The following is a 21,613-nucleotide window of genomic DNA, read 5'->3' on the forward strand; positions in this document are numbered from 1 at the left end:
AGGAGCAGTGACCCTGGGGGAGACTGAACCAGACATAACTGCTGGTGTTGGGGGGTCTCCTGCAGAGGCGGGGGCTGGCTCTGTTTCACCGTGGGGACAAGGACACTGGCAGCGGAGGTTCTGGGAAGTACTCCTGGGCATGAGCCCTCCCAGAGTCTGCCATTAGCCCCACCAAAGAGCCCAGGTAGGCTCCAGTGTTGGGTTGCCTCAGGCAAAACAACCAACAGGGAGGGAACCCAGCCCCACCCAGCAACAGTCAAGTGGATTAAAGTTTTACAGAGCTCTGACCGCCACAGCAACAGTCAGCTCTACCCACCTCCAGAGCCTCCCATCAAGCCTCTTAGATAGCCTCAACCACCAGAGGGCAGACAGCAGATGCAAGAAAAACTACAGTCCTGCAGCCTGTGGAACAGAAACCACATTTACAGAAAGATAGACAAGATGAAAAGGCAGAGGGCTATATACCAGATGAAGGAACAAGAAAAAACCCCAGAAAAACAACTAAATGAAGTGGAGATAGGCAACCTTCCAGAAAAAGAATTCAGAATAATGATAGTGAAGATGATCCAGGACCCTGGAATAAGAATGGAGGCAAAGATTGAGAAGATGCAAGAAATGATTAACAAAGACCTAGAAGAATTAAAGAACAAACAAACAGAGATGACCAATACAATAACTGAAATGAAAACTACACTAGAAGGAATCAATAGTAGAATAACTGAGGCAGAAGAACGGATAAGTGACCTGGAAGACAGAATGGTGGAATTCACTGCTGCGGAACAGACTAAAGAAAAAAGAATGAAAAGAAATGAAGACAGCCTAAGAGACCTCTGGGACAACATTAAACGCAACAACATTCGCATTATAGGGGTCCCAGAAGGAGAAGAGAGAGAGAAAGGACCAGAGAAAATATTTGAAGAGATTATAGTCGAAAACTTCCCTAACATGGGAAAGGAAATAGCCACCCAGGTCCAGGAAGCGCAGAGAGTCCCATACAGGATAAACCCAAGGAGAAGCACGCCGAGACACATAGTAATCAAAGTGGCAAAAATTAAAGACAAAGAAAAATTATTGAAAGCAGCAAGGGAAAAATGACAAATAACATACAAGGGAACTCCCATAAGGTTAACAGCTGATTTCTCAGCAGAAACTCTACAAGCCAGAAGGAAGTGGCATGATATACTTCAAGTGATGAAAGGGAAGAACCTACAACCAAGATTACTCTACCCGGCAAGGATCTCATTTAGATTTGATGGAGAAATCAAAAGCTTTACAGACAAGCAAAAGCTAAGAGAATTCAGCACCACCAAACCAGCTCTACAACAAATGTTAAAGGAACTTCTCTAAGTGGGAAACACAAGAGAAGAAAAGGACCTACAAAAACAAACCCAAAACAATTAAGAAAATGGTCATAGGAACATACATATCGATAATTACCTTAAACGTGAATGGATTGAATGCTCCAGCCAAAAGACACAGGCTTGCTGAATGGATACGAAAACAAGACCCATATATATGCTGTCTACAAGAGACCCACTTTAGACCTAGGGACACATACAAACTGAAAGTGATGGGATGGAAAAAGATATTCCATGCAAATGGAAATCAAAAGAAAGCTGGAGTAGCTATACTCATATCAGATAAAATAGACTTTAAAATAAAGAATGTTACAAGAGACAAGGAAGGACACTACATAATGATCAAGGGATCAATCCAAGAAGAAGATATAACAATTATAAATATATATGCACCCAACATAGGAGCACCTCATTACATAAGGCAATTGCTAACAGCTATAAAAGAGGAAATTGATAGTAACACAATAATAGTGGGGGACTTTAACACCTCACTTACACCAATGGACAGATCATCCAAAATGAAAATAAATAAGGAAACAGAAGCTTTAAATGACACAATGGACCAGATAGATTTAATTGATATTTATAGGACATTCCATCCAAAAACAGCAGATTACATGTTCTTCTCAAGTGCGCACGGAACATTCTCCAGGATAGATCACATCTTGGGTCACAAATCAAGCCTCAGTAAATTTAAGAAAATTGAAATCATATCAAGCATCTTTTCTGACCACAACGCTATGAGATTAGAAATGAATTACAGGGGAAAAAGCGTAAAAAACACAAACACATGGAGGCTAAACAATACGTTACTAAATAACCAAGAGATCACTGAAGAAATCAAAGAGGAAATCAAAAAATACCTAGAGACAAATGACAATGAAAAAACGACAACCCAAAACCTATGGGATGCTGCAAAAGCAGTTTTAAGAGGGAAGTTTATAGCTATACAAGCCTACCTAAAGAAACAAGAAAAATCTCAAGTAAACAATCTAACCTTACACCTAAAGAAACTAGAGAAAGAAGAACAAACAAAACCCAAAGTTAGCAGAAGGAAAGAAATCATAAAGATCAGAGCAGAAATAAATGAAATAGAAACAAAGAAAACAATAGCAAAGATCAATAAAACTAAAAGCTGGTTCTTTCAGAAGATAAACAAAATTGATAAGCCATTAGCCAGACTCATCAAGAAAAAGAGGGAGAGGACTCAAATCAATAAAATCAGAAATGAAAAAGGAGAAGTTACAACAGACACCGCAGAAATACGAAGCATCCTAAGAGACTACTACAAGCAACTTTATGCCAATAAAATGGACAACCTGGAAGAAATGGACAAATTCTTAGAAAGGTATAACCTTCCAAGACTGAACCAGGAAGAAACAGAAAATATGAACAGACCAATCACAAGTAATGAAATTGAAACTGTGATTAAAACTCTTCCAACAAACAAAAGTCCAGGACCAGATGGCTTCACAGGTGAATTCTATCAAACATTTAGAGAAGAGCTAACACCTATCCTTCTCAAACTCTTCCAAAAAATTGCAGAGGAAGGAACACTCCCAAACTCATTCTATGAGGCCACCATCACCCTGATACCAAAACCAGACAAAGACACTACAAAAAAAGAAAATTACAGACCAATATCACTGATGAATATAGATGCAAAAATCCTCAACAAAATACTAGCAAACAGAATCCAACAACACATTAAAAGGATCATACACCACGATCAAGTGGGATTTATCCCAGGGATGCAAGGATTCTTCAATATACGCAAATCAATCAATGTGATACACCATATTAACAAATTGAAGAATAAAAATCATATGATCATCTCAATAGATGCAGAAAAAGCTTTTGACAAAATTCAACACCCATTTATGATAAAAACTCTCCAGAAAGTGGGCATAGAGGGAACCTATCTCAACATAATAAAGGCCATATATGAGAAACCCAGAGCAAACATCATTCTCAACGGTGAAAAACTGAAAGCATTTCCTCTAAGATCAGGAACGAGACAAGGATGTCCACTCTCACCACTATTATTCAACATAGTTCTGGAAGTCCTAGCCACGGCAATCAGAGAACAAAAAGAAATAAAAGGAATACAAATTGGAAAAGAAGAAGTAAAACTGTCACTGTTTGCAGATGACATGATACTATACATAGAGAATCCTAAAACTGCCACCAGAAAACTGCTAGAGCTAATTAATGAATATGGTAAAGTTGCAGGATACAAAATTAATGCACAGAAATCTCTTGCATTCCTATACACTAATGATGAAAAATCTGAAAGAGAAATTATGGAAACACTCCCATTTACCATTGCAACAAAAAGAATAAAATACCTAGGAATAAACCTACCTAGGGAGACAAAAGACCTGTATGCAGAAAACTATAAGACACTGATGAAAGAAATTAAAGATGATACCAACAGATGGAGAGATATACCATGTTCTTGGATTGGAAGAATCAACATTGTGAAAATGACTATACTACCCAAAGCAATCTACAGATTCAATGCAATCCCTATCAAATTACCAATGGCATTTTTTACGGAGCTAGAAAAAATCATCTTAAAATTTGTATGGAGACACAAAAGACCCCGAATAGCCAAAGCAGTCTTGAGGGAAAAAAACGGAGCTGGAGGAATCAGACTCCCTGTCTTCAGACTATACTACAAAGCTACAGTAATCAAGACAATATGGTACTGGCACAAAAACAGAAACATAGATCAATGGAACAAGATAGAAAGCCCAGAGATAAACTCACGCACCTATGGTCAACTAATCCATGACAAAGGAGGCAAAGATATACGATGGAGAAAAGACAGTCTCTTCAATAAGTGGTGCTGGGAAAACTGGACAGCTACATGTAAAAGAATGAAATTAGAATACTCCCTAACACCATACACAAAAATAAACTCAAAATGGATTCGAGACCTAAATGTCAGACTGGACACTATAAAACTCTTAGAGGAAAACATAGGAAGAACACTCTTTGACATAAATCACAGCAAGATCTTTTTTGATCCACCTCCTAGAGTAATGGAAATAAAAACAAAAATAAACAAATGGGACCTAATGAAACTTCAAAGCTTTTGCACAGCAAAGGAAACCATAAACAAGACGAAAAGACAACCCTCAGAATGGGAGAAATTATTTGCAAACGAATCAACGGACAAAGGATTAATCTCCAAAATATATAAACAGCTCATTCAGCTCAATATTAAAGAAACAAACAACCCAATCCAAAAATGGGCAGAAGACCTAAATAGACATTTCTCCAAAGAAGACATACAGACGGCCACGAAGCACATGAAAAGATGCTCAACATCACTAATTATTAGAGAAATGCAAATCAAAACTACAATGAGGTATCACCTCACACCAGTTAGAATGGGCATCATCAGAAAATCTACAAACAACAAATGCTGGAGAGGGTGTGGAGAAAAGGGAACCCTCTTGCACTGTTGGTGGGAATGTAAATTGATACAGCCACTATGGAGAACAATATGGACGTTCCTTAAAAAACTAAAAATAGAATTACCATATGACCCAGCAATCCCACTACTGGGCATATACCCAGAGAAAACCGTAATTCAAAAAGACACATGCACCCGAATGTTCATTGCAGCACTATTTACAATAGCCAGGTCATGGAAGCAACCTAAATGCCCATCAACAGACGAATGGATAAAGAAGATGTGGTACATATATACAATGGAATATTACTCAGCCATAAAAAGGAACAAAATTGAGTCATTTGTTGAGACGTGGATGGATCTAGAGACTGTCATACAGAGTGAAGTAAGTCAGAAAGAGAAAAACAAATATTGTATATTAACGCATGTATGTGGAACCTAGAAAAATGGTACAGATGAGCCGGTTTGCAGGGCAGAAGTTGAGGCACAGATGTAGAGAACAGACATATGGACACCAAGGGGGGAAAACTGCGGTGGGGTGGGGATAGTGGTGTGCTGAATTGGGCGATTGGGATTGACATGTATACACTGATGTGTATAAAATTGATGACTAATAAGAACCTGCAGTATAAACAAACAAACAAAACAACTAATACTAAACTTTCATTGGGTTATTTGTATGGAAATATGTTAATATAAATGTTTCAGACATTACATGAAATTTCTAAAAATCTTATATATTCTGGTATAATGTTATAAGTCATAATCCTAGTTATTACTTTAAAATGTATATCTCAGAAATAACTAATTTTCTTGTCAACTGCATTATTATGAACTTTCATCAAATCTTTAACCATGGTCATTTTTAAGTCTTTTGTCATTTACAGACAGTTCTGGGTGTACTCTGATGCTTTTGTAAATATGTTCCTATAAAAGGGTTTCATCTTCAGGAAATTCATGGAAAAGACTCTGACAAGTACAGGTTTCTGGTACCTGACTGTACTGCTGAACTGAATGAATAAGCATTTTCAGAACTCCAATGAAAAACTGATGAGCTCATAAAAGTGCTAACAAAAGATCAAGATGAAAAAAAAAATCAATTGCATGGGACTGAGTGAACTGATGAGGATGAGTATAATTTTTGTGACTTTCTGGTTGAATTTAAAAAAAGAAAAAATCCCACAAGAACTCAGAGGCAAAGAATATACAAATCAATTTTCACTGCAAAGTAAAGGAGCTGTTACAGTGGAGGATTACTGGACTGAATGTCAATATTATGACATAGTATGAGTGTGTTTCATGTTTGGTAATTGCAATCATTGTTGCTTTTGTTGTGGTCATCCATGTACAATGCTTGGTGTCAGTCTATTTACCTCTTATAAAAATAAAATACAGTGTGTGTGAAAAAAAAAAAAGAATGTAAGACTACATGCTTGGCTACAACTGGCTAAAAGCCATCTGTATCCATTTATCTTTGCGAGGAAAAAAGGAGATGAATAAAAACACTTAGCCCGGTGGAAAAAAAAAAAAAAAAAAGAACTACCATACGACCCAGCAATCCCACTGCTGGGCATATACCCTGAGAAAACCATAATTCAAAAAGAGTCATGTACCACAATGTTCATTGCAGCTCTATTTACAATAGCCAGGACATGGAAGCAACCTAAGTGTCCATCATCGGATGAATGGATAAAGAAGATGTGGCACATATATACAATGGAATATTACTCAGCCATAAAAAGAAACGAAATTGAGTTATTTGTAGTGAGGTGGATGGAGCTAGAGTCTGTCATACAGAGTGAAGTAAGTCAGAAAGAGAAAAACAAGTACTGTATGCTAACACGTATATATGGAGTCTAAAAAAAAAATGGTCATGAAGAGCCCAGGGGCAGGACGGGAATAAAGATGTAGGCCTACTAGAGAATGGACTGGAGCACATGAGGAGGGGGAAGGGTAAGCTGGGACAAAGTGAGAGAGTGGTAGTGTGTATATGGACATATACACACTACCAAATGTAAAATAAATAGCTAGTGGGAAGCAGTTGCATAGCACAGGGAGATCAGCTCGGTGCTTTGAGACCAGTTAGAAGGGTGTGATAGGGAGTGTGGGAGGGAGGGAGATGCAAGAGGGAAGAGATTTGGGGATATATGTATATGTATAACTGATTCACTTTGTTATAAAGCAGAAACTAACAAACACACCATTGTAAAGCAATTATACTCCAATAAAAATGTTTCTAGAAAAATAAAGTCTATTTTGTCTGATATGAGAATTGTTACTCCAGCTTTCTTTTGATTCCATTTGCATGGAATATCTTTCCATCCCTTCACTTTCAGTGTGTATGTGTCCGTAGGTCTGAAGTGGGTCTCTTGTAGATAGCATATATATGGATCTTGTTTTTGTATCCATTCAGCAGTCTATGTCTTTTGGCTGGAGCATTTAATGCATTTACATTTAACGTAGTTATTGATATGTATGTTCCTATTACCATTTTCTTAATGTTTTGGGTTTGTTATTGTAGGTCTTTGCCTTCTCCTGTGTTTCCTGCCTAGAGAAGTTCCTTTAGCATTTGTTGTAAAGCTGGTTTGGTGGTGCTGAATTCTCTTAGCTTTCGCTTCTCTGTAAAGTTTCTGATTTCTCCGTCAAATCTGAATGAGATCCTTGCCGGGTAGAGTAATCTTGGTTGTAGGTTTTTCCCTTTCATCACTTTAAATATGTCCTGCCACCCACTTCTGGCTTGCAGCATTTCTGCTGAAAGATCAGCTGTTAACCTTATGGGGATTCCCTTGTATGTTATTTGTTATTTTTCTCTTGCTGCTTTTAATATTTTTGTGTGTATTTAATTTTTGATAGTAATATGTGTCTTCGCATGTTTCTCCTTAGATTTATCCTGTATGGGATGGGACTCTCTGTGCTTCCTGGACTTGATTGGCTATTTCCTTTCCCATATTAGGGAAGTTTTCAACTATAATTTCTTCAAATATTTTCTCAATCCCTTTCTTTTTCTCTTCTTCTTCTGGGACCCCTATAATTCGAATGTTGGTGTGTTTAATGTCCCATAGGTCTCTGAGACTGTCCTCAATTCTTTTCATTCTTTTTTCTTTATTCTGCTCTGTGGTAGTTATTTCCACTATTTTATCTTCCAGGTCACTTATCCATTCTTCTGCCTCAGTTATTCTACTATTGATTCCTTCTGGAGAATTTTAAATTTCATTTCTTGTGTTGGTCATCATTGTTTGTTTGCTCTTTAGTTCTTTTAGGTCCTTGTTAAATGTTTCTTGTATTTTCTCTATTCTATTTCTGAGATTTTAGATCATCTTTACTATCATTACTCTGAATTCTTTTTCAGGTAAACTGCCTATTTCCTCTTCATTTGTTTGGTCTGGTAGGTTTTTACCTTGCTCCTTCGTCTGCTGCATATTTCTTTGTCTTTCATTTTGCTTAACTTACTGTGTTTGTGGTCTCCTTTTTACAGGCTGCAGGTTCGTAGTCCCATTGTTTTTGGTGCCTGCCCCCAGTGGGTAAGGTTGGTTCAGTGGGTTGTGTAGGCTTCCTGGTGGAGGGGACTGGTGCCTGTGTTCTGGTGGATGAGGCTGGATCTTGTCTTTCTGGTGGACAGGATCGCATCCGGTGGTATGTTTTGGGGTGTCTGTGACCTTATTCTGATTTTAGGCAGCCTCTCTGCTAATGGGTGGGGTTGTGCTCCTGTTTTGCTAGTTGTTTGGCATAGGGTGTCCAGTACTGTAGCTTGCTGGTCGTTGAGTGGAGCTGGTTCTTAGCGTTGAGATAGAGATGTCTGGGAGAGCTTTCGCCGTTTGATATTATGTGGAGCTGGGAGGTCTCAGGTAGACCAACGTCCTGGACTCGGCTCTCCCACCTGATATAGGAACTCTTGTCCTGTTCTTGACTTAAATGAAATGGTGCCATTAATTCTCTAAGTATGATGTTTGCTGTAAGTTTTTGCAGATACTGTTTATCAAGGTAAGGACTTCGGTTTTTTTTTGTTTTTTTGTTTTTTTGTTTTGCTTGTTTGTTTTATCCAGTGTGATAATCTCTATCTCTTATCTGGACCATTTAAGTCTGTTTACCTATGAAGTGGTTACTGATATTTGGAGTTTAAATCTTCCATCTTATTTTATGCATTCTCTTCAGACTCCCATTCTGTTTCTTTTTCTCTCCCTTCTTGCTTTTTATTTCTTTTAGATTGAATATTTTTATTTCTCCACTTTTTTCTCTCTACTAGTTTGGAAGTTATATCCTTGGTTTCTATTTCACTGGTTACCTTGCATCTGATCAAAGTCTAAGGTTCATCAAACCTCATCCCAGACATTTCCCTTTGTTCCCTCCCAACCTACATGGTATTGTCTGGTACTTTAATTATTCAATCCTTCTAGATATTATTATTACTTTTTAATATGGTTAATAATTACTTACATATTCCCACATATTTACCACTCTTTTGCTCTTTGTTCCTTCTTGCACCTCAGACCTTCCATTTAGGATCACTTCCTTTCTTCCAGAAGTACATCCTATAGGATCTTCTTTAGTGGGAGTCTGATGATGGTGAACTCTCTATGTCTGTTGTTTCTGAGAAGATGTCTTCATTTCCCCTTGTTCTTGAATGAGAAAGAGCTGGGTATATAATTATAGGTTGGTAGACTAAAAAGGCTTCCTCAATAAACCTTGGGGTTGAAAAAAGGAGTTTAGTTTTGGTTTGCCCTTATCCTGACAATGCAGACCTTTGGAGTCCCCAGTAAAGTTTTCCCTATCTCTCCCACCCAGAAGGAGGAGCTGAACCTTCACTTCCATCACCTTCACCATTGAACAGAAGCTAGGTGTGATTGTGGACAAATACCCTCAAGGCAAAAGCCTCTCTGATGCTCTAATATTCTCCTTACCTTTATGGATTTGGGCTTTGCTTCACCCTCACCCACTCCCCCCAAATATAACCTGGCAGTTTACCAACTATCTTTTCAGCTCTTCAGTGTTCTAAGATTTTTATATGCATACACATTTACATACATGCTATATATATATATATATATATATATATATATATATATATATATATATATATATATATATAATGTGTGTGATATATACCTTAAACCTTTTTAGTTTTCTGTAAGACAGTTGATCCAAGTAGCCTAGCCTGGCATTACTGCAACCAGGAAATCCTTGCCATTATTTTTTAAAAGTATTGTCTCTCTTTCAGTGTCTCTCCACTTTCTCCTTCTGAGACTCCATACATTTGTTAGATCATCTCATTCTATTCTCCATGTCTCTTAACCCCTCTTTAATATTTTCATTCTCTATATCTCTCTATGTTGTTTTTGGAATAAATTCTTCCCATGTATTTTTCAATTCACTAATTATCTTTTCAACTGTTTCTAATCTGATGTTTAACCCATGCATTTAGTTTTAAAATTTTAACAATTACATTTTTCATTGCTCAAAATTCAACTCATTTTCTTCACGTCTATTCATTTCTTATTGATTTTTATGGCATGCTTATCTTTGTATCCTTTATTTCTAAACATTTCATACATAACTATTACGTACTGGATTGTTCCAACATCTATCGTCTTGAGGATTTACATGTGTTTTTCTTTTGTCTTATTTCTACTGATTCTTACTAATGGATGAGATCTGGTGTTTGGTAATCTTTGTGAGATCATGCTCCATTTAATCTGTGTAAGGCCTAACTTGGGGAAAACTTTCTTCCCAAAAGAAAGGATCACGTCAGCCTCTCTCTTCAAGGTTTGGCTCTGAGTTGGAGTCTCAGACTCAGCTTCCCATTTCCTTGCCATTTCAATAATCATTATGCATACAAATGGTTGCTAGAGGACTCAGGCTTCATGGAAATTCAACCCCTCCCTGGTCCCTGTCACTCTGGCTCTACAGATGTTGGAATTCTTGGCCTGGCCAAGCTCTTGCCTTTGAGGCTTTGTTCCCTAGTGGATGACTCCTGGATATTACCACTACTTCAGAGTATTACCACCAAGACTGCAGGTTTCCTGACTCTACCCCATGCCCAGCTCATATTGCTTGGTGGTGGCAGTGTGGGGTATTGCTGGAAAGCTCCTCTACCTTTTGTTAGAGGCACAGTGTAACATATCTGGAGTCTAGTTTTTGTGGAGGGCCTCTCAGAGCTCCTACTCACCCATTATACTGGAAGTGTAAGCCCATTACTTCATTTTTTATTTAAAAAATTAAATGTTCATTCTGAAATAATTTTAGATTTGTGAAAAAGTTACAAATTTAGTACAAAGACTTTGTGAATACTTTTCACCCAGCTTTCCTAAATGCTAACGTCTTACATAACCACAATACAATTCTGGAAAACAGGAAATTAACATTGATACAATATCATTAACTAATCTGTAGACCTTATTCAAATTTTGTCAATTGTCCCACTAATGTGACATCCAGGATTCCATATTTTGTTTAGTTGTCGTGTCTCCTTAATCTCCTCTGGTTTTTTTTTTACTTTTATTTAAAAAATTTTATTGGAGTATAGTTGATTTACAATGTTGTGTTAGTTTCCAGTGTACAGCAAAGTGAATCAGTTATACACATACATATATACACTCTTTTTTAGATTCTTTTCCCATATAGGCCATTACAGAGTATTGAGTAGAGTTCCCTGTGCTATACAGTAGGTCCTTATTAGTTATCTATTTTATATATAGTAGTGCATATATGTCAATCCCAATCTCCCAGTCTATTCCTCCCTCTTCTTACCACATGGTAACCATAAGTTTCTTTTCTATATCTGTAACTCTATTTCTGTTTTGTAGATAAGTTCATTTGTACCCTTTTTTTTTTTAGATTCCACATATAAGTGATATCCTGTGATATTTGTATTTGTCTGACACTTCACTCAGTATGACAATCTCTAGATCCATCCATGTTGCTGCAAATGGCATTATTTCATATTTTTAATGGCAGAGTAATATTCCATTGTATATATGTACCACATTTTTTTTTTCACACACACACACACACACACACACACTGTATTTTATTTTTACAAGAGATAAATAGACTAAAAATATGGAACGCTTCACGAATTTGCGTGTCATCCTTGCGCAGGGGCCATGCTAATCTTCTCTGTATCGTTCCAATTTTAGTATATGTGCTGCCGAAGCGAGCACTCTACCACATTTTCTTTATCCATTCCTCTGTTGAATCTACAAACAGTAAATAGTAGAGAGGGTGTAGAGAAAATGGAACCCTCCTACATTGTTAGTGGGAATGTAAATTGGTACAGCTACTATGGAGAAAAGTATGGAGGTTCCTTAAAAAACTAAAAATAGAGCTACCATATGACCCAGCAATACCACTACTGGGTATATAACTGGAGAAAACCATAATTCGAAAAGGTACATGTACCCCAATGTTCATGGCAACACTATTTACAGTAGCCAGGACATGTAAGCAACCTAAATGTCCATCTCCTCTGGTTTTTGACAGTTCCTTAATCTCTCTTTGTATATCATGACTTTGATACTTTTGACGAGTGCTGGCCACTTATTTTGTGGAATGTCCCTCAGTTTGGGTTTGTCTGATATTTTCTCATGATTAAATCCAACTTATACATGTTTGGCAAGAATGTGATAGCAGTGATGTTATGCCCTTCTCAGTACATCACTATTAGGGGATACATGCTCCCGATACAGCTAATTATCTTGACCACTTGGTTAAAGTCAGTGTCTGCCAGGATTCTCTACTGAAAAATTTCCCCTTTGTAATTAATAAATATCTTGTGAAAAGATAATTCAAGACTATCTAAATATCTTGTTTCTCATCATAAGCCCGCTAATTGTAGCATCCCCTGAGATCCAGTGAGCATGTTTGCCTGAAACAATTGTTCCTGTGATATTTGGCAAATGGAGGTCTTCTACTTCTATTATTCTGTCTACATTAATAATTGGAATTCTACTGTAAGGAATAGCTTTCCCTTCTACCCTATTTTTTGTTTATTAAATTATTTATGTCAAGATGGACTCTTGGATATTTATTTGTACTTTTTTTTTTTTTTACTCAAATTGTCCCTGATTTGGACATTGGGAGCTCTCTCAAGTTTGCTCTTGGGTCCTTTTGACATGTCACCATCATTTTTGGAGCGATTCCTTACTTTTTTACACCTCAAGGTGTTATAGCCCCTCCCTCCATATCAAAACCACCTTTTAAATGATTCTTTTCCTATTGTTTTTTGCCTTGCTATGGGTTGATTAAAAAGATTTTTTCATTTCAAGTTCAATTTTCCTTCTAATCTTGGAAGTTATACACTTATGTCTTTTCTTCTAATGGCTAATCTAAACTATTTTAAACATTTTTATTGAGCTATACTTTACATCATAAAATTCACCCATTTCAACTGCACAGTTCAATGATTTTAAGTAACTTTACCGAGTTTGCAACCATCACCATAAATTAGCTTTAGAACATTTTTATCCCCCCAATAAGTTCCCTCATGCACTCAAAGCCCCATTCCCACAAACTGTCACTATTTGATCTGTTTAGGAGCTCCCTGGAAAAGCCTCATTCTCAGGACTTGTCTTGATTTTATCTTGCTCACTCAATGAGGAAAGCTCTATTCTGAGGTCCTTTTCAGAAAAAAATCAGTGATATTGTTTAATATTGCAGACACCTAAGAATGAGTTACCAGTTGCAAATAAGAGGCTAGCCAAAAACCTTAAAATAAAAATTTAGTGAATTAAATGTCCATACAGGGGTTTGAAATGCACCAACATACTCCTAGGAATCTAGAAGGTGAAGTGCATGTCCAGGGCTGTGAGTGTTTCCAGGAAATATCTGACAAAGCCAATATTAATCACCCCCTGCTGGCCTTGAGAGTCTAAACAAGAAGGAAGTGAAAGCTAAGTCATAGTTTTAAACTGCCAGATTGTTGAAGGCATGTCCCAGCACATACAAATCCCCTTGGCAAATAATAGAACACTTATTTGTTCAATGTGTTTAAGAAAATCTCTTTCCAATAATTAGCTGACCACTAAGATAAATGAGAAGAGACTTCAGTAGCTACACATGACAAAAAAATGCAGACTTTACAGAATTAGTCCAGAAAAGTCACTAAACAAACATAAAGTAGCAACAACAGCAGCAACAACAGCAACAAACTCTGGGGAGAGGGGTATCTGATTTCCAGATTTGCCACATTATATTATTTAAAATATTCAATTTAAAATAAAAATTAAGGGACACAGAAAGAAACAGGAAAGTATGGTCTAAACACAGGTTAATAAAAACCAACAACCCAAGGAATCCCAGATGTTGGACTTAGAAGACAAATATTTTAAGTCAGCTGTTATAAATATGTTCAAAGAACTAAAGTAAACTTGCCTATAGAATTAAAGGAAAGTATGAAAATTATATCTCATCAATTAGAGAATATCAGTAAAGAGGTAGATATTATAAAACAGAACCACAGAGAAATTCTTGCATTTTAATGGCATGATAACTAAAATGAAAAATTCACTAGAGAGACTTAATAGCAGATTTGTTTTGGCAAGAGAACAAATCAGCGCATTGGAAAATAGGTCTAGACTGGTCCTGAACCAAGATGGCAGAGTAGAAGGATGTGCTCTCACTCCCTCTTGTGAGAACACCAGAATCACAAATAGTTACTGGACAATCATCGACAGGAAGACACTGGATCACACCAAAAAAGATACCCCACATCCAAAGACAAGGGAGAAGCCACAGTGAGATGATAGGAGGGATGCAATCACAGTAAAATCAAATCCCACAACTACTGGGTGGGTTACTCACAAACTGGAGAACATACCACAGAAGTCCACCCACTGCAGTGAAGGTTCTGAGCCCCACGTCAGGCATCCCAACCTGTGGGTCCAGCAATGGGAGGAGGAATTCCTAGAGAATCAGACTTTGAAGGCTAGTGGGATTTGATTGCAGAACTTTGACAGGACGGGGGGAAACAGAGACTCCACTCTTGGAGGGCACACACAAAGTAGTGTGTGCATCGGGAACCAAGGAAAGGAGTTGTGACCCCAGGGGAGACTGAACCAGACCTACCTGCTAGTGTTGGAGGGTCTCCTGTAGAGGCGGGGGGTGGCTGTGGCTCACCATGGGGAAAAGGACACTGGCAGCAGAAGTTCTGGGAAGTACTCCTTGGCGTGAGCCCTCTCAGAGTCTGCCATTAGCCCCACCAAAGAGCCCAGGTAGGCTCCAGTTTGGGTTGCCTAAGGCTGAACAACCAACACGGAGGGAACACAGCCCCACCCATCAGCAGTCAAGCAGATTAAAGTTTTACTGAGCTCTGTCGACCAGAGCAACAGTCAACTATACCCACCACCAGTCCCTCCCATCAGGAAACTTGCACAAGCCTCTTAGAAAGCCTCATCCACAAGAGGGCAGAGTGCAGAAGCAAGAAGAACTACAATCCTGCAGCCTGTGGAACAAGAACCACATTCACAGAAAGACAGACAAGATGCAAAGGCAGAGGGCTATGTACCAGATGAAGCAACAAGATAAAACCCCAGAAAAACAACTAAATGAAGTGGAGATAGGCAACCTTCCAGAAAAAGAATTCAGAATAATGATAGTGAAGATGATCCAGGACCTTGGAATAAGAATGGAGGCAAAGATTGAGAAGATGCAAGAAACGATTAACAAAGACCTAGAAGAATTAAACAAACAAACAGAGATGACCAATACAATAACTGAAATGAAAACTACACTAGAAGGAATCAATAGCAGAATAACTGAGGCAGAAGAACGGATAAGTGACCTGGAAGACAGAATGGTGGAATTCACTGCTGCGGAACAGACTAAAGAAAAAAGAATGAAAAGAAATGAAGACAGCCTAAGAGACCTCTGGGACAACATTAAACGCAACAACATTCGCATTATAGGGGTCCCAGAAGGAGAAGAGAGAGAGAAAGGACCAGAGAAAATATTTGAAGAGATTATAGTTGAAAACTTCCCTAACATGGGAAAGGAAATAGCCACCAAGTCCAGGAAGCGCAGAGAGTCCCATACAGGATAAACCCAAGGAGAAACACGCCGAGACACATAGTAATCAAATTGGCAAAAATTAAAGACAAAGAAAAATTATTGAAAGCAGCAAGGGAAAAATGACAACATACAAGGGAACTCCCATAAGGTTAACAGCTGATTTCTCAGCAGAAACTCTACAAGCCAGAAGGGAGTGGCATGATATACTTAAAGTGATGAAAGGGAGGAACCTACAACCACGATTACTCTGCCCGGCAAGGATCTCATTCGGATTCAATGGAGAAATCAAAAGCTTTACAGACAAGCAAAAGCTAAGAGAATTCAGCACCACCAAACCAGCTGTACAACAAATGCTAAAGGAACTTCTCAAAGTGGGAAACACAAGAGAAGAAAAGGACCTACAAAAACAAACCCAAAACAATTAAGAAAATGGTCATAGGAACATACATTTCGATAATTACCTTAAACGTGAATGGATTAAATGCTCCAACCAAAAGACGCAGGCTTGCTGAATGGATCCAAAAACAAGACCCATATATATGCTGTCTACAAGAGACCCACTTCAGACCTAGGGACACATACAGACTGAAAGTGAGGAGATGGAAAAAGATATTCCATGCAAATGGAAATCAAAAGAAAGCTGGAGTAGCAATACTCATATCAGATAAAATAGACTTTAAAATAAAGAATGTTACAAGAGACAAGGAAGGACACTACATAATGATAAAGGGATCAATCCAAGAAGATATACCAATTATAAATATATATGCGCCCAACATAGGAGCACCTCAATACATAAGGCAACTGCTAACAGCTCTAAAAGAGGAAATCGACAGTAACACAATAATAGTGGGGGACTTTAACACCTCACTTACACCAATGGACAGATCATCCAAAATGAAAATAAATAAGGAAACACAAGCTTTAAATGACACAATAGAACAGATAGATTTAATTAATATTTATAGGACATTCCATCCAAAAACAGCAGATTACACTTTCTTCTCAAATGCGTATGGAACATTCTCCAGGATAGATCACATCTTGGGTCACAAATCAAGCCTCAGTAAGATTAAGAAAATTGAAATCATATCAAGCATCTTTTCTGACCACAATGCTATGAGATTAAAAATCAATTACAGGGGGCTTCCCTGGTGGCGCAGTGGTTGAGAGTCTGCCTGCCAATGCAGGGGACATGGGTTCGAGCCCTGGTCTGGGATGATCCCACATGCCGTGGAGCAACTGGGCCCGTGAGCCACAACTACTGAGCCTGCGCGTCTGGAGCCTGTGCTCCGCAATGAGAGAGGTCCGCGCACCGCGATGAAGAGTGGCCCCTGCTTGCCGCAACTAGAGAAAGCCCTCGCACAGAAATGAAGACCCAACACAGCCAAAAAAAAAAAAAAAAATCAATTACAGGGAAAAAAACGTAAAAAACACAAACACATGGAAGCTAAACAATACGTTACTAAATAACCAAGAGATCACTGAAGAAATCAAAGGGGAAATCAAAAAATACCTAGAGACAAATGACAATGAAAACATGATGATCCAAAACCTATGGGATGCAGCAAAAGCAGTTCTAAGAGGCAAGTTTATAGCTATACAAGCCTACCTCAAGAGACAAGAAAAATCTCAAATAAACAATCTAACCTTACACCTAAAGGAACTAGAGAAAGAAGAACAAACAAAACCCAAAGTTAGTAGAAGGAAAGAAATCATAAAAATCAGAGCAGACATAAATGAAATAGAAACAAAGAAAGCAATAGCAAAGATCAATAAAACTAAAAGCTGGTTCTTTGAGAAGACAAACAAAATTGATAAACCACTAGCCAGACTCAAGAAGAAAAAGAGGGAGAGAACTCAAATCAATTAAATTAGAAATGAAAAAGGAGAAGTTACAACAGACACTGCAGAAATACAAAGCATCCTAAGAGACTACTACAAGCAACTGTATGCCAGTGAAATGGACGACCTGGAAGAAATGGACAAATTCCTAGAAAGCTATAACCTCCCAAGACTGAACCAGGAAGAAATAGAAAATATGAACAGACCAATCACAAGGAATGAAATTGAAACTGTGATTAAAACTCTTCCAACAAACAGAAGTCCAGGACCAGATGGCTTCACAGGTGAATTCTATCAAGCATTTAGAGAAGAGCTAACACCCATCCTTCTCAAACTCTTCCATAAAATTGCAGAGGAAGGAACACTCCTAAACTCATTCTATGAGGCCACCATCACCCTGATACCAAAACCAGACAAAGATACTACAAAAAAAGAAAATTACAGACCAATATCACTGATGAATATAGACGCAAAAATCTTCAACAAAATACTAGCAAAGAGAATCCAACAACACATTAAAAGGATCATACACCATGATCAAGTGGGATTTTTCCCAGGGATGCAAGGAATCTTCAATATATGCAAATCAATCAACGTGATACACCATATTAACAAATTGAAGAATAAAAACCATATGATCATCTCAATAGATAAACAATCTTTTGACAAAATTCAGCACCGATTTATGATAAAAACTCTCCAGAAAGTGGGCATAGAGGGAACCTACCTCAACATAATAAAGGTCATATACGACAAACCCACAGCAAACATCATTCTCGTTGGTGAAAAACTGAAAGCATTTCCTCTAAGATCAGGAACGAGACAAGGATGTCCACTCTCACCACTATTATTCAACATAGTTTTGGAAGTCCAAGCAACGGCAATCAGAGAAGAAAAAGAAATAAAAGGAATACAAATTGGAAAAGAAGAAGTAAAACTGTCACTGTTTGCAGATGACATGATACTATATGTGGAGAATCCTAAAGATGCCATCAGGAAACTACTAGAGGTAATCAATGAATTTGGTAAAGTTGCAGGATACAAAATTAAGGCACAGAAATTTCTTGCATTCCTATACACCAATGATGAAAAATCTGAAAGAGAAATTAAGGAAACACTTCCATTTACCATTGCAACAAAAAGAATAAAATACCTAGGAATAAACCTACCTAGGGAGACAAAAGACCTGTATGCAGAAAACTATAAGACACTGATGAAAGAAATTAAAGTTGATACCAACAGATGGAGAGATATACCATGTTCTTGGCTTGGAAGAATCAATATTGTGAAAATGACTATACTACCCAAAGCAATCTACCGATTCAATGCAATCCCTATCAAATTACCAATGGAATTTTTTATGGAACCAGGACAAAAAATCTTAAAATTTGTATGGAGGCACCAAAGACCCCGAATAGCCAAAGCAGTCTTGAGGGAAAAACACAGAGCTGGAGGAATCAGACTCCCTGACTTCAGACTATACTACAAAGCTACAGTAATCAAGACAATATGGTACTGGCACAAAAACAGAAACATAGATCAATGGAACAAGATAGAAAGCCCAGAGATAAACCCACGCACCTATGGTCAACTAATCTATGACAAAGGAGGCAAGGATATACAATGGAGAAAAGACAGTCTCTTCAGTAAATGGTGCTGGGAAAACTGGACAGCTACATGTAAAAGAATGAAATTAGAACACTCCCTAACACCATACACAAAAATAAACTCAAAATGGATTAGAGACCTAAATGTAAGAGAGGACACTATAAAACTCTTAGAGGAAAACATAGGAAGAACACTCTTTGACATAAATCACAGCAAGATCTTTTTTGATCCACCTCCTAGAGTAATGGAAATAAAAACAAAAATAAACAAATGGGACATAATGAAACTTCAAAGCTTTTGCACAGCAAAGGAAACCAGAAACAATACGAAAAGACAACCCTCAGAATGGGAGAAAATATTTGCAAACGAATCAATGGACAAAGGATTAATCTCCAAAATATATAAACAGCTCATGGAGCTCAATATTAAAAAAAACAAACAACCCAATCCAAAAATGGGCAGAAGGCCTAAACAGACATTTCTCCAAAGAAGACATACAGATGGCCAAGAAGCACATGAAAAGCTGCTCAACATCACTAATTATTAGAGAAATGCAAATCAAAACTGCAATGCGGTATCACCTCACACCAGTTAGAATGGGCATCATCAGAAAATCTACAGACAACAAATGCTGGAGAGGGTGTGGAGAAAAGGGAACCCTCTTGCACTGTTGGTGGGAATGTAAATTGATACAGCCACTATAGAGAACAGTATGGAGGTTCCTTAAAAAACTAAAACTAGAATTACCATATGATCCAGCAATCCCACTACTGGGCATATAGCCAGAGAAACCCATAATTCAAAAAGACACATGCACCCCAATGTTCATTGCAGCAGTATTTACATTACCCAGGTCATGGAAGCAACCTAAAAGCCCATCGACAGACGAATGGATAAAGAAAATGTGGTACATGTGTACAATGGAATATTACTCAGCCATAAAAAGGAACGATATTGGGTCATTTGTTGAGATGTGGATGGATCTAGAGACTGTCATACAGAGTAAAGTAAGTCAGAAGGAGACAAACAAATATTGTATATTAATGCATGTATGTGGAGCCTAGAAAAGTGGTACAGATGATCCCGTTTGCAGGGCAGAAGTTGAGACACAGATGTAGAGAACAAACGTATGGACACCAAGGGGGGAAAGTCTCATGGGGGGGTGGTGGTGTGATAAATTGGGCGATTGGGATTGACATGTATACACTGATGTGTATGATATTGATGACTAATAAAAACCTGCTGTATAAAGAGTGAGTAGGAGTCCATGAGGTGAACAATCCTCTGTGTGGCTCATGTGAAGAAGAAAAAGTTACTTTTGGTGAATTACAGATTTGATAATACAGTGAGGAAAATTTTAATTTGTTTGGATCTGAATTTGCATTTGTAGAAAAAAAGACTGGATTCAGACTGGAATGGACTGATTTACCAATTTAAAGACTCTAGAATTTACCCAACAAGAAAGTCAAACGTTTAAGTCCATTATTGTGTTGGTTTTCCTATAACAATATATGGGCATAATGTTTGTACCATGAAGAAAGATCTGTTAAAGTTCTCTGCTTTCGATTGTAGGTTATACTGAGTGTGTCTTTTGCAATTTTGATTGGGTTGAAATAAACAGAAGGGGAGATCTGAGAACAAAGTAAAAAAAAAAAATTGCAGAATGTTATATACTCCTTGCAGGGCAGTGTGCTTTAAAAGATTTGAAAATATTTACAACCACTGCCTTTGTAATTAATTTCTAGAAATGTATCATATCATCATGTTTCACACTAGGATTTATGGACAAGGATGTTTGTCATTATTTACAATATGAAAAATATGGAAGCACACATCCATCTAGGAGATTGGTTGAATATATTATGGTACATCCATATGACAATACCATGTAGCAATTTATAATCTTGCCTAGAGGAACACCTTTTAATTCCTATGATATTATGTTCAAAGCATATCATAGCTATATATAAACTGTGTTTTCCATACAAATATGAATGTACATGAAATAAAAGACTATTTCCTTGGGGAAAAAAACGAATAACCCAATTAAAAAATAGACAAAGGACTCAAAAAGATATTTCTTCAAAGAAGATGTACAGGCGGCTGCTAATAAGTACATGAAAAGATGCTCAACATCACTGATAATTGGGGAAATGCAAAACTGCAGTGAGATACCACCCACTAGAGTGGCTACTATCAGAAAAAAAAAAAAAGAAAATAACAAGTGTTGGCAAGGATGTGGAGAAACTGGAACCCTTGGTGGGAATGTAAAATGGTATATCTACTATGGAAAAGAGTATGATGGCTCCTCAAAAATTAAAAACAGAATTATCATATGACCCAGCAATTCCACTTCTGGGTATATACTCAAAGAATG

The 21,613-nt window shown here is 37.6% G+C and overlaps 1 protein-coding gene and 1 non-coding gene across 2 annotated transcripts in view; both read right to left on the reverse strand.

The window, feature by feature from the left end:
- LOC133081782 (structural maintenance of chromosomes protein 1A-like) overlaps positions 1 to 21,613 on the reverse strand; it is a 184,420-nt gene that overhangs the window by 60,300 nt on the left and 102,507 nt on the right. The window lies entirely within an intron of this gene.
- On the reverse strand, positions 11,833 to 11,939 carry LOC133082822 (U6 spliceosomal RNA). Its single transcript, XR_009699038.1, has one exon. It is a non-coding gene; the product is annotated as a U6 spliceosomal RNA (small nuclear RNA).

This window comes from Eubalaena glacialis, chromosome X (genome assembly GCF_028564815.1).
Source record: "Eubalaena glacialis isolate mEubGla1 chromosome X, mEubGla1.1.hap2.+ XY, whole genome shotgun sequence".
Classification (NCBI taxonomy): domain Eukaryota; kingdom Metazoa; phylum Chordata; class Mammalia; order Artiodactyla; family Balaenidae; genus Eubalaena; species Eubalaena glacialis.